Source organism: Periplaneta americana, chromosome 15 (genome assembly GCF_040183065.1).
Source record: "Periplaneta americana isolate PAMFEO1 chromosome 15, P.americana_PAMFEO1_priV1, whole genome shotgun sequence".
NCBI lineage: Eukaryota > Metazoa > Arthropoda > Insecta > Blattodea > Blattidae > Periplaneta > Periplaneta americana.
The window spans coordinates 119,065,117-119,082,380 of record NC_091131.1 but is presented as its reverse complement, the minus strand read 5'-3'; the positions used below and the strand labels follow the sequence as shown (position 1 = coordinate 119,082,380).

Here is a 17,264-nt window from a genome sequence, read left to right as displayed (position 1 = left end):
ACACACACACACACACACACACACACACACACACACACACACACGGTAGATTTTAGAGTATTTCTAACCATGTAGTTCTGAATAATATCTCTATCATTACTACAACAAAACAGTAACTCTGCTGCGTTCATTACTATTTTTATCACTTTTAAAGTTAAAATGGCGAAAAATTTCGGCCGTTTATTTGGATCCTGCAAATGTTTCTTCTTGCCTGGTGCAACAACCTGATTTAGGACAAGGCCATCTTTACTGTTACTTTTCCGAACTGTTCTTTCAGTGGCTTCTGTCTTCCAGTATTTAATTCCAGTGACTTGGAGATCCTGTCGTATTCTATCCAACCATCTCATTCCAAGGATCTTATAGGAGGTTACTTTCTTACTGACCTGCTATCCTTCATTCGATGAGTCGCCTCAGACATCTTATTCTAGTGGATTTAATCGTTCTTATTACGTCTGGGTCTTAGTATTATCTATGGTTTAAAACTCCGGTTATACTTGATTTGCCATACTCATGAATGTTGTATACGATCAAATATTTCCTCAGGATCTTTTTCTAAAATTAGCGGCTTACTCTGAGGATTTGGTGAGTGTGCAGCTTTCTGCTGTATACGTAATTATCGATCTGATTAAAGATTTATAAAGTTTTATCTTGGTGTTAATACTAAGGAGATTGGAACTGTTGTTTTAATCCACAGTAACTCTCCTTTACAACTATTTTTTATTTAACTAGCTAGTAGCTAGCTAGCTAGTGAGTACAAATTAAAATTGTGAAACAAAAATGTTTCTAGCCACTACCGTAAGAGCCGGGCTCGTGTGCGGTGTGGTCTTAGCCAATAATATAACATAAAATTTACAAGGACAGTTTACTAAATTCAGCAAGTAACTTAATTCAAACCAATAAATTACACAGAAAGAGAAAAAGAGAGAAAAAACACATTTAATATGAATTGACAATCAGACAGAAGCAGTGATATTCAATAAAAACATGAATATAGTCGACAGAAATAAAAGGTAAAAAAATACATTTGTTTATGTTATATATCATAAATAATTTCATGAATTTCTTTTTTAAAAGCTTCAATTTTAAAACATTTCAAATTTGGAAAATGGTTTGTAATTTCATTACAAAGTCTTGTGCCGAAACTAGCACCATGTTTAAGAGCTACACTTGTATAACATTGAGACTCAATTAATGGGAAAGTAGACTTTTGTCTTCGAGTACGATATTCATGTCGATTAGATTTATGTTTTATTTGATTTCTACGGTAGAAAGTTAGTAAACTATATTTATAAATTTCTTCAATAGTTAATAGGCCTACCGTACTTAAAAATCTGTATAAATTAAATTTGTTGGGTAATCCATATTTTTGGTTAGACACATTTTTATTAATCTTCTGTGTAATAAAATTAATGGATTAAGTACAGATGATGCTACTCCATCCCAATTTATTATACCATATTGTACTAATGATTGTACTAAAGCTAAAAATATTATTCTCAATGTCTCCTTAGTGATAAAATTTCGAAGTATTATGAATTTATAAATTGACTTTCTTATACTTGTACACATAAAATCACTTTGTTTATCCCAACGTAAATGCTGATCTATAATAATTTCTAAATATTTGACTTGTGTGGAAGGTGTTAGATGTGGGCAATTACAATAAGTATTCCTATTATCAATCTCAGTTGTATTATTATTGTTTTGCAAACGTTTGTACTATGAATATCTCGCGAAAACAAGAAAACAAACATTTTATTGCATCTATACTTTTTCCGCTAAGACTCTGCAAGTACCACTTGTGGCTAAAAATCTAGCTCCCTGCAAGAAGGTGGAGATTTCTTTCTCTCTTCAGTGGATACTGAGAGTGTGACATTTTTGTGTTTGTCTTGTGCTTTCGTACGTTTCTTTAAAAGTGCCACCTGACCAGATATTCTGAATAAATAGGACTATATGAGTACTGTATACTTGGTACGTTTTGAAAATTTTCAAGGATGGAACTAGGCACTCGTTGAAGGATAATAAATTATTGTAATGATGACAACGACGATGACTATTAAGATGATGATCATGAAGTCGACGACAACGACGGCGCCGACGACGACGATTGCGACGGCGGCGACTAGATTAGACGGGATTTCGGAAGGCGGTCAGCTGCTACATGCGCCGTAGCATTTCTGGTATGTGACGTCACAATGTTGTACAGTAGACCCAGTCAGAATCAGTTTATAACAAGTACTTCCAGAGTTCGTTTGTTCACGTGTGAGTGTTTCAATACATTGAGTAAGTAAAACTAACATTTACTGTGTATGCGTAAGAAAAATAAATGGAAGAAGAAACTGTAAAAAGAAAAGTATTGCACAGGCAGGCGCGGAAAATAGTGTTTAAGATGTATAATTATTTTAAAAAACGTTGACGAGCAGAACGCTGCCGGCCATCTTGATGCTGACTGCAACGTTGCCAATACGCAAGAAACTACTGTAGAAGCATGTGGGTGGGATTGAGAAACGTGCAAAGAATATTGCTAGTGAAGGAAAGAGGGTTTGTTTGGTGTCATGCTTACAGTAATCAACGGCTAAGGTCATTATTGTCTTTTGATAATTTAAATTCTCTCCTGCACTATTTGTATTGCACGTGCTCGTGAAGTACGATGTGGCAATGTTGTACGCTGCCTTGCCCTCACTATCTGTCTCTCTCGACTCAAACGCTAGCAGACTACCGCCTTCCGAATTGCCGTGGTAACAATGTTAAGCGTTAATTATAACAAAAGTTATTCCTTCCTTAGGACGACGTAGGGAGAACATATTAAAAGAACACATGCTGAGTCCCTATGGAAGAGAGAGAAATCTCCACCTTCTTTCCGAGAATAAATAGGACAAATAAAAAATCTGAACGTTCTTGGACTACAAGTGGACGAGAAGGATATGTGCAAAGTTAAATACATAAAATCTTTCTGTGACATAACAAAAGAATGTTGGAGACTCAGAGTTAGCGCAGTTTCGCTCTACCGATGCTAAATAACCGCGCAGTTGATACAGAGTCTTTAAATAACCATATCCGCTCATTAATTCAAGAGATCACATATTATCATTACGTATTGCTTATTGATGTAGACAATTGTATTATACATAATAGAACAAGACGAACAAGGATGAATCTATACTAATGGAATGAGATTTTTTAAGCTTATAACAGGATTTGGAAGAAGAGTCAACGAATGAAATCAGGCAGTTAGAAAATTATCGCAAGCACTATAAGACTTGGCGGCTGGGTAGCTCAGTTAGTAGAGCAACTGACTACAAACTTGAAGTTCCGAGGCTCGATCCCGGGTAGTGATGAAATTTTCTCGTCAAGAAAGGATGCCGGGTGTTTACTGGGGATAAAAAGTGATCGGAGCGTGGTGCTGTACCTCCATGCCTCCAAATCCCTTCATGACATGTACAAAGGATACCTTTATATTTACTATCAAACTTCGAGACAACAAAGGAGCACTCGATATATTACTGTTAAAGCCAATGGAGTGGTTCAGGGGTAACGATATAGACTGATGTTTCGAGGTTGCGATCGGGAGAGGTTTCGAATCCCACTTGGACTGGCTACCTTGTAGGGCTTTTTTAAGGTTTTCCCCAACCGTAAGGCGAATATCATGTAACCCCTTGACGAACTCTAGAACCAATATCTCAAATATGATCTCGTTATCACCAATTCTACCGATGCTAAATAACCGCGCAGTTGATACAGAGTCGTTAAATAACCATATCCGCTCATTAATTCAAGAGATCATATATTATCATTACGTATTGTTTAATATTACGGTGTAGGAAGTAGGCCTACAGTGTTCGAGATATTTAAGAATAAGTGATTGTTTTTTGTGATTTTCTGTCATTTATTTTAATTTTTAATGCCTGTGGCAATGTTCCTAACTTATAAACAGGATATGGATGATCTAGAATATATGACTCGGACTTTGAAAGAAGAATATAGTAATTATGGTCTTGAGATAAAGATGGATAAAACAAAATATATGTGCGTTCGGGGAACACAAACCAATTTAGACTTGGACAAAAACATCAAGTATTGTGATGATTAAGCCTACTTAATATTTAGGTGAGATTTTGAACAAAATGGGCTCAAATGAGAAGGGAGTTTGAGGAAAAATTTCCAAAACAGGAGAATTACTTATACCTATGGCCAATTTCATCCTATGGCAAAAATCTATAAGACATGAAAGCAAGATAATATTGTTTTATGAATCTGTCTTAAAAAATACAGTTACATATGGATGCGAGGCTTGAACCTTATCAAAACCACAACAAAGGAAACTACTAGCTGCAGAAATGGATTCCTGGCCACGATGCAGGTATATCTCTCCTAGACAGAGTTAAAAAAATTATAAAAATCATGAAAGTAGAAGATAAATCTATACTGGATGATATAAGGGATAAAAAACTTTACTGGTTTGAACATGTCCAAAGAATGTCACATGATGTTCGTCTTTCAAAACAAGTTTTGAATTGGCAGTCCTTGGAAAGAAGAAGACGCGGATGACAAAAACAATCTTGGATAGAAGGATCAGAAGAACTACGTGACACAGAAATGTTCAAGATGGTAACTGGGAAGACCTTGATTGATGGAGGATAGGAAACCGGAAATCCTCATAGAACGATGCAAACAGACTGGAAGAGAATCTCTGTTACAATCTTTACATTTCTCTCAAAGTGAAATAAGCTTCGAAATTATTAGGGTTTTATGTACATCTTCATTTATGAAATGGTAATTTTCCAGGTAGTTCTGTAAGGAAATAAAAAGATGGTAATCTGTTTGTGAGAGATCTGCAGGGTATGAAGGATGGATTATATAGTCCCCGATCCAATTATCTCTATTGTCTCCCGCATAGTATTTAGCAATATGTTGTCGCAGCGGACTTTGTCCTTCGTTGTTCTGCAGACAGGCAATGGTGTGGCTAACTCTAATTTTTGTGAAGATGTATTCTTCATTACAAATCTGCACAGCATAAAGAAAGCTTCATGACGATAACGAGTAAGCAGTACAGACCGATTATTTAGTCCTGACAGCTCAGCGACGCGAAAGAGGGGAAGTAATAGGAGTAGTGGGGAGAGCTTTGGAGTAGAGATAAGGGCGAGCGGTCAGTAAAGGAATGCAGTACAGCTTAATTGTACTGGAAACGCAAAGCTACACCGCATGCGTGACAGCCGATCGCTCTGACTGCAGGCAACAGACTAAACTGAACATCGCTTGGCGTAACTTAATGGACTCGCCTGACCAAGATGCACATTGGTTTGCTGCGACTGTCAGGACTGAATAATCGTACTGTAAAATATAAATAGATAGCCGCTGCTCTTTATGCTTATCCAGATGGTTATATAAAACGCATTTCCCATCCTCGCAGATTTGTGCAAAGTGTCTTTGATAGCTATTACATAGGACTTTTTAATGTTAAAATCAACCTAAATGAATTATGGTGTTCAAATTATAATGTTGCCATTCATTTTTAATATCCTAGTAAATTCCTTGGCTAGTGTTAGTTGGTTTCCGAGAATTTAAATGACATAAAACCAGCCACCTTGTAATCACAGACATTCACGAGGAGTTCCCTGTACATTGCTGTGTGTTTCATTAACGTACTGAAGGCAAGCAGTGGCGGTATCATGTCGCTCTACAAACTCTGTCTCTACAAGCAGTAAGAGGTGGTTTCGTAAAGAATGAGAAGGAGAACTTCTTTGTTGTTCTGTCGGACAAAATGTAACATGTTTACTTTGCTCAACGGTTCAATTAGGAAAATATAGAAACATTAATTGCCACGCTGATTAATGTATTATTATTATTATTATTATTATTACTATTATTATTATTATTATTATTATTATTATTATTATTATTATTATTATTGACCACTAAGTATGTGTTTCTATAATTCTTCTGCAGGTGCATGAATATTGATATTTTTAGATCTTCTCCCTAAAAGGATAAAATTATTGTGTTTTATCTCAATTTTAATCTTCTTAATCTTTAGATGAGGGTAACTATTTATGAGTTATTCATTTAATAATAATATTGTAGAAAAACTGATTCAATATTACGTGGCAACTAACTGTTAAATTATAGCGAGGAAGAGAAAGATGAGATAAATAAACGTAAGGAAGTAAGCTACCTAATGGGGTTTGAAATATCTCGAGCTCTAGAGCCATATTCATAGACATTCTTAGCGCGGGCTTCCGGTGGAAGATCAGCGAACTAACGTTTTTCATATTCATAAACCAGTGTTAAGGATATGATAATATGAATCTGTACAAGTAATCAGTCGATAGCCGGGGCTAGTTTAGCACGCTCGTAGCGCGTGCTAGCGAAATGTCTATGCATAGCACCCTTAAAGTCTTTTAATAGAAAAGAATTTCTCAAAAGAGTAATGATTAAAATAGCGTAAATAACTTGCCCATAAGAAGTTTTTAATTTTGAAAAACTACGAATTTCTCGCCCAAGTATCGAGAAAAGAATTTAGAAAATTCCTGATTATATTCAAGAGGAAGGATAAAGAAGGAAGCAAGAGAAATTGTATATTATTCACTGGCTCTTGATGACAGCAGTGACATTACTGATACAGCAATCTTGAGATTTTTATCCGCGGGATTGTTCAAGATGTTTGTACAGGAACCACCACTGGTTGTAGTTTTCATGCCAAGTACCTTTCCTCCATCTCCTTACTTCATAGGCTGCCTGTCGCATGTAATCACTGCAGCTCGAGTTCTGGTCACCGCTGCTGTAGATTGTTCACTCTGAAGAAGAAATGAAAGAAAGTTTGTCCACAGAAGAACGTTTTAGCCTTCAGGATCCTTCATATTACTGAAGACTACAGAAACTCGCATAATAATGACATCGTCACTTAGGAGTGTGCCTGCTTATTGCAGCAACAAGCTTCATAACAAAATTTAATCTAATGTTTGAGCCGGTCTTAAGAAGATGTGAGACCTATGGGAAATCAGTCCGCTTACACTAGAAGTTCCCGCACAATAAAATATTTATTTGTATGTCATAATCTTCGACTCAACAAAGCCACATTGAGTCGGAAGAAACGCAGTGAACGTCCGAATTGTTTTCCTCCCATTTCTTTGTTGAAACCTATTCATCTAGATCAGCTCAATTATTGTTACTCAGTCAAATGAAACTAATTTTTATATGCAAAACCAATATTTACCACATAGTCTTCGAAGCTATAATATTTGCACCTAGAGATAAATTGTTAAATCTTCTAGCTCCAAGATGGAAGGATACAATTTTGAGTATCGTTACGATTCTGTCAATAGTCATTGGCCACCGGCGTAGCTCAGACGGTAACGCATTTTCCTGTTGATCCGAATTTGCGCTCGGGCGTAGGTTCGATTCCCACTTGGGCTAGTTGAGGTTTTTTCGAGGTTTTTATATCCATAAGGCGAATGTCGGGTAATCTATGGCGAAACCTCGGTTTCATCTCGCCAAATACCATCTCACCACTTACATCGACTATGAATAATCCAGTAGTTGATATAGCGTCATTAAATAACCAAATACAAAAAATAGAGCCATTGAGGCCAAGCATGTGACTCATATTTTATTTTTAGCTGTGACTGATTTTATAGTGCCTTTCGTAAAGTTTATTAATATACAGAAATTGCATAGATTTATTTCTGTTTTATTCAAGTGAGCATAATATTATTAAAAGTGTTTGTATCGAAGTATTACAGTACAGTAGGGTAAAAGGACGTTTCCTTGCATAGATTTGATTCAGAAGTGTCATGTTTAAACAAATATCACATATTTATGTTTTTTCTTTTCTGCAAGTAAATTACCTAATTCCATACTTTTCTTCCGTTTCATTTCATCCAGATATTTCACAATTGATCATTTACAGGACTAGAATAACAGTGATAATTTAAAAGACGAAGTTGCCAGTAATCATTTAAAGGACTAGGACGACGGTGAAAATTTTGAGAACGAGGAAGACGGTGAACATTTTTTAGAAGACCAGGACGACGGTAAACATTATTTAGAAGGCGAGGATAACTGTGAACATTATTTAGAAGACGAGGATAACGGCCAACATTAGTTAGAGGACAAGGATGACAGTGAACATTATTTAGAATACGAAGACGACGGTGAACATTATTTAGAATACCAGGACGACGGTGAACATTGTTTAGAAGGCGAGGATAACGGCCAACATTAGTTAGAGGACAAGGACGACAGTGAACATTATTTAGAATACGAAGACGACGGTAAACATTATTTAGAAGGCGAGGATAACTGTGAACATTATTTAGAAGACGAGGATAACGGCCAACATTAGTTAGAGGACAAGGACGACAGTGAACATTATTTAGAATACGAAGACGACGGTGAACATTATTTAGAATACCAGGACGACGGTGAACATTGTTTAGAAGGCGAGGATAACGGCCAACATTAGTTAGAGGAGAAGGACGACAGTGAACATTATTTAGAAGGCGAGGATAACGGTAAACGTTATTTAGAAGACGAGGATAACTGTGAACATTATTTAGAAGACGAGGATAGCGGCCAGCATTAGTTAGAGGATAAGGACGACGGTGAACATTATTTAGAATACCAGGACGACGGTGAACATTATTTAGAATACCAGGACGACGGTGAACATTATTTAGAATACCAGGACGACGGTGAACATTATTTAGAATACCAGGACGACGGTGAACATTATTTAGAAGGCGAGAATAACTGTGAACATTATTTAGAGGAAAGAACGGCGGTGAACATTATTTAGAAGACGAGGACAACGGTGAACATTATTTAGAGGACGAGGATGGCGGCGAACATTATTTAGAGGACGAGGGCGACGGTGTATTTGATGTTGCAGAAATTTACAGGAAATAGGTTACGTACCGTATATTATACTCATTCCCAATACAGCTACTTTAATTAATTTTACTTCATGAAAATGAGCCATGTCTTCTTTTTTGGTATTATAAAGACTGTATTTTGTATGCTTCCAGAAAACCAAAGTTTATCTTTTGATTATATAGGGAATGACAATGTATGTATAAATTTTCATTAATTGTTACAATATTAAACTATAGAATAACCCTGGGCACAACGGGAAAGTGAAACGGAACTCAGAAACCCCCGCCCATGTCCTTTTCGCTTACATTGCCTTAAAAACAAACACGCAGTAGTCACTGTCTATCAGTGATGGATTTCAGACTACCAGCGAGAGCCGAAATTTCGTAAAAACCTTTTACAATCTGTCACTGAGCAATACTTACTTCCTGCATTCTCGTTTCAGCCGGGAAAGGTGAAGTGAGGAATTAAGGGAAAATCTGTATGTCTCAATTGAGTTAATAGTGACAAGGCCTGCTATAGATGCAGTGTCATTCGCAGCATGATAATGCAGCTGAATTATTAAGAAACGCCTAAAATGTATATTGAGAAGATATGTCACCTTCGTTAATCTGTTTATCTTTTCTTCTTGTGATATAGGCTATGAGAACCTAACGTCGCTTCATATGAGAAAGTTGCGACATATCGGAGAGTAAAAGCATAAAATTCAATTTGAATAATCTCTTTCAACTATTTGTTATTCAAAGTGTCTTCTCGACTGTGCGAGTAACCATGTCGGATGGTTCAGCATACAATTTTGTGCCTTGAAAGAGATTTATAGCGTTGAATTACAGCTACAATTAGCACGAGCCCGCTGGAAGCCATGGAACTCTCGATGTAGGGATTCATGCACGGCAATCTGCAGCCTGGACCTCAACGCGTGGCACGTTGACGCACGGACAATCGAATATTTCAAGAATAACAGGAAGCGGCAAGTTGAGAGACCGAATGCTGGAACGACTTCCGGTTGAGGACGTTTTCAAAATGCAGACGAGCGTGAAGGAATGAGATGCGTGCTCCAGCAGTGCCGAGCAATAAACGTCTAAGTGCGAAGACACGCGAGGCCCTCCGGCAGTGATCTCAACCTTGTAGGTAAGGGTAGAGAGTGGCTCGTAACTGCTGTCCCCATGTTGCACACGGGAACAGCAACACCGTTCTGACTTGCATTGAGGAGGAAAGCAGAAAGGAAAGATGACCTTTCTCAATCAAAAAATCGAAATTAAAGGAAAATACCATTTTTATACCCTTCCTGACCTTAAATATTTCACTTTCATTTATTTTATTAGGACATGCATATTTTATAACATAATTTACGTTGGGTTTAATTTATTGTTTCTTGCTAGCAACTTTAGCAAGTTAATTAATTTTTACGCTATAATTAGGGATCATATTTTACGGTTATACGGTGAATAATAATCTTAAATTTCGGTACAAAATATGGTTAATTTCGGTGCCATTTCGTACAAAAAACCGACAACAAAATCTATGTTACCTCATACTTAAAAAATTTGACTTCTTGACTCTTGTAGTGCAAAATACATTTCTGAATATAATTAAAAAGACTAGATGTCTATATCACCAGAGGAATCCTAAGGTTCTTTGTACATTTTAATAACACTTGCAGTTTTCTATCAACACCTATTTTGTAGAAAAATTAGTGTAATAGTCTCCTAAAGTATATGTGAATAAGAATAAAGTAAAACTAGTAGCCACCCCAACCAACCTATTCAAACTATTTATATTTTATATTTAAAAATAGTCTTCGAAATACGGTTTGAATATTAGATTAAAAAATTTGTATAGAAATAGGGTTTGAATATTGGATTCAAAATTGTTTCATAAATATCGATAAGCAACAAATATATTTATCCATAACTGGTCTTCCTTTATTCACAGCAACCAACACATTAGCAATAATAAAATCTATACATTCATTCATTTTTAACTTCTTCACAAACAACACATTAACAATAATAAAATCTATACATTCATTCATTTATAACTTCTTCACAAACAACACATTATATAGAAAAGACCTACAACTTAATAGTTATTTATGATACAAGTTCGTAAAGGTTCTATTTTTCGCACCAGTATAAAGTTTGTGAAAAGAGGTGAAGCCGAGTGTCACAAACACACGAATGCTAAAAAGATAAATTTATCAATGTGTGTCATACCACGTTTTTCTACAATGGCACAAATGTACGTTAAATAAATATTTAAAGTTGGAAGGGTTGTAACATCACGATGTCATGGCCGTCTAAAATCAGAACCGTTAACAAATAAGTACCTATCCATGGAATGACAGTCTGTTTTATTCATGATTACGATTTCGTGGTCATGATAAACAAAGCGATTAGGAAAAGTTGAATGTTACATAATATTGTATTGAATACTAGATACATAACTTCAGAACAATGACTAAAATGTAAATACTTACTTACTTACTTACTTACTTACTTACTGGCTTTTAAGGAACCCGGAGGTTCATTGCCAAAATGTAAATATCAATGACTATTTCGTTTATATGACTTAATTCTATTTTGGACCAATGAAGTGTAATCAAATTTTGAATTCCAACCAATCACAGTCAGACTTTGCGATAATTTTTGCAGCTAGATTTATCGCTATCAATTTATCTTATGGTCATTCTTTTGTTTAGTCGTTGTCGCAAACTGTTTCCCCGTAAATTGATGACCATGAATACATTAAGATGCAACTACACGGTTAAACTTTTCTGTCAACTTTAAAGCAATGAATTCAAGATTTATATTTAATATTAATTAATATATTTACGCAGTGAAGGCGACGTTCAAAACAGCGCACAATGTAGACACAAAATCTTCATGCATCTTAAGTGAACGTACCTTTTAAACTTGATTCTTTTAATATTCTTCCCAGATTGCACGCATACGCGATTGGAATATTGAACTGTGTAGATCACTGCCTGCGGTGTAGATGCAGCTTTAGTTCCTTTACACACTACAGCGAGAATGCGTTTGTCGAGCTATAAAAAATACTTTCGTGTAGCACTGATTGTAACGGTCGAAATAAGACACAGCTGACATTGGTCCTGCTCCCACAGGTAACATAACCAATAAGTAGTCTATAAAATTGTATCTTGTGAATGAAATGAAACATTTAATAGAACGTCAGATGTTCAAATTTATGTAACATCATCGCATATCAAACTCAATGATCTTGCATAGTAATAATAAGGTCTTTTCATCAAACTGCCTTCCATATGGGGTAATAAAATTCGTGTTTTAATTAGGCCTATCTATACAGAGATGGCTTCACTGTGTAGCAACATGTCTCGCTGTGAATAAATAAGCATTGGTATATAGCTGTGCCCACTGTTACTGTTAAATTAAATTATGATTTCAGCAGCTAATGAAAATGTATTTATGTTATAATAATAAGAGAAAAGTGCAATACATGTAATTAACATTATTAAACCTGTATTTCGCTTTTCGCAATTGGCGTTACTGAATAATAACGTCGAATTTCTTTATTCCAGTAATCGATATTCATCTACGAGTATTTCAACTTCACAATGTCTGAATAGGTTAAGTATTCATTAATAAACAATTATTAACATTTTGTGATCGAATTTTAGGGATATATTATTTACATTTTTATTTTATTCACGAAATAGTCCTAATACATGCCAGACGAGGTCTGAGATTTCCCAAATAAATCCACTCGCTTCGCTCGTGGATTTATCGGCAAATCTCAGACCTCTCGTGACATTACTACAGATAAATTTGTTACTTATTGTGTGACGTGTAATATTTACGTCATGAAAGATCGAGGCAATGCATTAATTCCTTATTGAATGAAGCTTTTACATTGAATATTGCATTTTCTTTGGCAGTGATTATTTACTTTTTATGCACTAATGTTTTAAAGGCTCACTTCACGCACTGATAACAGTGGGTAAAATACAACTTTACGCACTATCATAGAAAAAATTAAATTTAGATACAAGTAACGGATAAAATATTGTTTAGCACACGAGAGGAAACAGATTTTACTTTCTTATGCTATAAACTACTATTAAATCATAATTTATAAGAAAATTCTGCTACTTAATTCAAACAAATTCGTAAATCCAGCTAACTTAAAATATTTCCATGTCTGCCAACAGTACAGCGTGCAGAGCATTTAGCTTTACAAAAGCTTTATCACGCATATAATTTATGTGACTTCTAATAAACACATCTTTTGGCACATTGAATTAAAATTTCATAAAAAAAAAATAAAAATTTATCAACAGTAATCTCACTAAAGGCTCAGATTTATCTAGAGAAAATCAGAACTCCAGTGGGATTTAATTGACTATTACACGATTAGAAGAAAATATATAAAGATTAGAAGAAATAAGTACTCTAATACAATGAAATATTAATTGGCTTACTGAAATTATATTTCACTAATGTTAGCTTCACCAAAACGTTTGAACGAAGCCGCCATTTTCAGTTGACTGTCTATGCTATAAACAAATGACGATCGCAAAGCACGTTTTATAATACCGTAAAGAATTTGCAGTTTGAAACAAACAAAGAAACAAATACTAGGGTAGTGATAAAAACAAACAAATGCTAGGGAAGCGATCAAATTAAACAAATGCTAGGAAAGCGATAAAATTGTCCGATAAGCAGACATGATTGGTTGAAAGACGTCCTTTCGTACCGTGTTATTGATCAAAAATAGTATGACATAGTAAAGTGTAATAGTCTTCATAAACACTATCTCCTCTTCTGATATCAATGCCTTACGGCCTTAACTCTGCCAGGTTAAATAAAGCCATTATTATTATTATTATTATTATTATTATTATTATTATTATTATTATTATTATTATTATTATATCAGCAGAAAATCTTATGCACTTCATTCTCTTCCTCGTACTATAACCCCTCCCATGTTCTGAAAAAAGTTCTTCACTAAATACTCTAAGTAGATGTTGAGCAGAGTAGGTGATAAAGGGCATTTTTGTTGTATCCTCATCCTATCACACTTTCTGACATTTATTTTCCTATCCTGACTTTGACTCGAATTGTGATTGATGTTGTAAAGTGATCAAAGTCCATATGTTCACGGAAACGCACGCTTTACAATACCTCGTACAAGAAGTGGTTTTCAGCAAGAGCGTCCAGCCTCCAGCAACAGAGTATTCTACATGCGCGCGCAGCTTTGAGCACGCGGACTGGCATGCAGATCAGCCTATGAGTGTACATGATAAACGCGCACACCTTCAATTCAGTATAGGCTAACATACGCTGCGTGTCGCATAACAACCAACATGGGTTGTACTTGCATGTACCGTGATCAGATTTTCCATATTTGCAACGTAAGGTATGACTATAAGGTGTAAATGGGATATGTGGTCACAATTCAGAGGCCAGTTTTCGTATGTTTACTCACGTATGCTTTCTCAGTACTATTGCCACTGAAGGATATAATGAAAGAATAGGTTATCGTGTGAAACGCAACAGATTTAAAAAATACCGGAAGAGTTATCAGTAATATACTTCTACATGCTTCAGCTACCGGTATCTACTTAGTTCACGCAGAAGACACGCCACTTCTCTTACCTTTCAGCTAACATTCTGTACTCCACATTATATGCTCGAGACTGCGCGCACATGCATTAGATGCTTCTGTTTTTACCATACAGGGTGGAAGTGAAATAACCCTGGTTGGGGCATACTCAATAAATTTAAAAAAAAAACACAAACACAAAAAAAAAACAAGTCCATAGAACAGAGAAACTACTTTTCCAGTGCACTTTAAGTTACTTATGGTCTTATGGTTGTTTACTTCATGAATTTTGAGTGATACATACAATTTCAATGGCTTTTATTACTCTATTTTTGTTGTTTTTAGAGCCTTTTTAGGCGCCTAAAATACCATTTTAGTGCCTTAATTTCCGATGTCTAGTTATTAGCGACTGTAATGTAACATATCATTTTGGATATCGTTACCGACCGGTTGGCAATCTACCGTGCCGAATACAAATACATAATAGTTGTCGTGAAAACTCTCATCTTCCGATCTAGTTCACCACCAGTATCAATCCAGTCAACGCCGGAGATCGAATGTCCTCGGAATGGTATACCTTCGCTTCAAGCACAGAACTTTCGGAGGTGCAGTCGACCTGTAGGCTTTCAATAACGACGTGCCTACCTCTTAGAACAGCATCTGTAATTCAAAAGGGTCGTTGAATAATTACGTGACGCTAACATCTAGCCAAGACCTCGTACTCGCACAATTAGTTCTCTCGCTTGTTGAGCAGTAATAAATTCGCACCTCGCAGTGCGCACACAAAGTAATGCTGGCTGTATATATTACCTGCAGCCTGCATATTTCACGGATGATATGGGTTGATTACAGCGACAGGGAGGAAAAATGCGAGAGACAATGACCTCGCACAGCGTTTCTCAAGCGATGTTCCATGACGTTAATCCAGGTGCGCCGAGGGTACCAGAACATATCTACATGTGCTAACATACGTATTGTAGCGTTCTTTTAATACCATTAATTTAGCTATACGCATACGACTCTGGTAACTCCAGACTTACAATTCATGTGATAAATGGAGGATGCTGCTATCCGGCTTAGAACGAAATTCGGACAAGATGTACAGTCAAAATAAACTGTGAAACCATTCTTTTTTGGAAGAAAAAAAATTTCGGAACATAGTTGCAAGTTTTTAAACGTAGAAGTACGTCTGGGGCTGCATAGTAAATAAAGGTCATGAGTGTTGTAGATTATATATGAATCAGGGATTGCAGAAACAGCACATGTCACTATTTACGACGAAATGAATTTATTCGAGTTTCATGGACTGTTGATATAGGGCTATCATTCCATGCAGAAACTACATTTGTCAGTATAGCCGTCTCACATTTGGAGACCTGTGAAATCCTGGAAGCGCTCAGAAACAACTCATGTCAAAGACATGTGCCGACACATTGGTTCCGATTCCAGACGGCAGACATCTGCGGCACAAGGATACAAAAATTGATCCCACGGAATGACAAATGTCTCAATTCTGGTGGTGAATACGTTGAAAAATAATTCAACAATTGCTCTATCTGTTCTAATAAAACTTTCCATGAAATTTTGTTCTCTTTCTGTATACGGCACCAGGGAAACTTATTTTTTTACGGTCTTCGTAATTGCGCTCGAGTGGCCAAAATTTGTGTAAGCACTTATTTTGACATTATTAAAATATTGGAAGAAAAATGATTAATTTTTATCTGCCCCCATGAGAATGTTTCCTTGTAAGTACAAAGGAGAATACCATATTTACCTTCTTCATTGGCATATCCAGACAAAATCGTGCCAATTCAAAGAGACAAGCTTGACGATATACGCAAACTAATGCGTTACATACCACATGAATATCAAGTGGCCTATTGTGGAAAAATAAGTTCATTTACTTGCTGAACTTATGTCTTAAATATACAGTAGGCCTATGCATATATTATATCCGTAATTTGACAGACTATTTCGTTTATATGACGTCATTCCATTTTCGACCAATGAAGTGTAATGAAATTTTGAATTCCAACCAATCACAGTCACACTTTGCGATAATTTCTGCTGCTAGATTTATCGCTATCAATTTATCGCATGGTCGTTCTTTTGTTTAGTCGTTGTCGCCAACTGTTTCCCCGTAAATTGATGATCATGAATACATTAAGATGCAACTACACGGTTAAACTTTTCTTTCAACTTTAAAGCAATGAATGCAAGATTGATATTTAATATTAATTAATATATTTACGCAGTGAAGACCACGTTCAAAACGGCGCACCATGTAGACACAAAATCTTTATGCATCTTAATTGAACGTACCTTTTAAACTTGATTCTATTCTTCCCAGATTGCACGCATACGCGATTGGAATATTGAACTGTGTAGATGCAGCTTTAGTTCCGTTACACACTACAGCGAGAATGCGTTTGTCGAGCTATAAAAAATGCTTTCGTGTAGCACTCATTGTAAGTAACGGTCGAAACAAGGCACAGCTGACATTGGTCCTGCTTCCACAGGTAGGCCTAACGTAACCTATAAAATTGTAGCCTATAACATTTGTATTGAAATTAAACAATTAATAGACGTTCAAATTTATGTAACATCATCGCATATCAAACTCAAAGACCTTGCATAGTAATAATGTATTTGACCAAACTGCCTTTCGTATGGCGTAATAAAATTCGTGTTTTAATTAGGCCTACTATACAGAGATGGCTTCACTGTGTAGCAACATGTCTCGCTGTGAATACCTAAGCATTGGTATATAACTGTCCCTACTGTTACTGTTAAATTAAATAATTATGATT

General features: G+C 35.9%; 1 protein-coding gene across 1 annotated transcript in view; it reads left to right on the top strand.

Annotated features, from left to right (window-relative positions):
• The window catches only part of LOC138715294 (uncharacterized), a 676,115-nt gene that overhangs the window by 462,672 nt on the left and 196,179 nt on the right, over window positions 1–17,264 (top strand). The gene's annotated exons all lie outside the window — the stretch shown is intronic.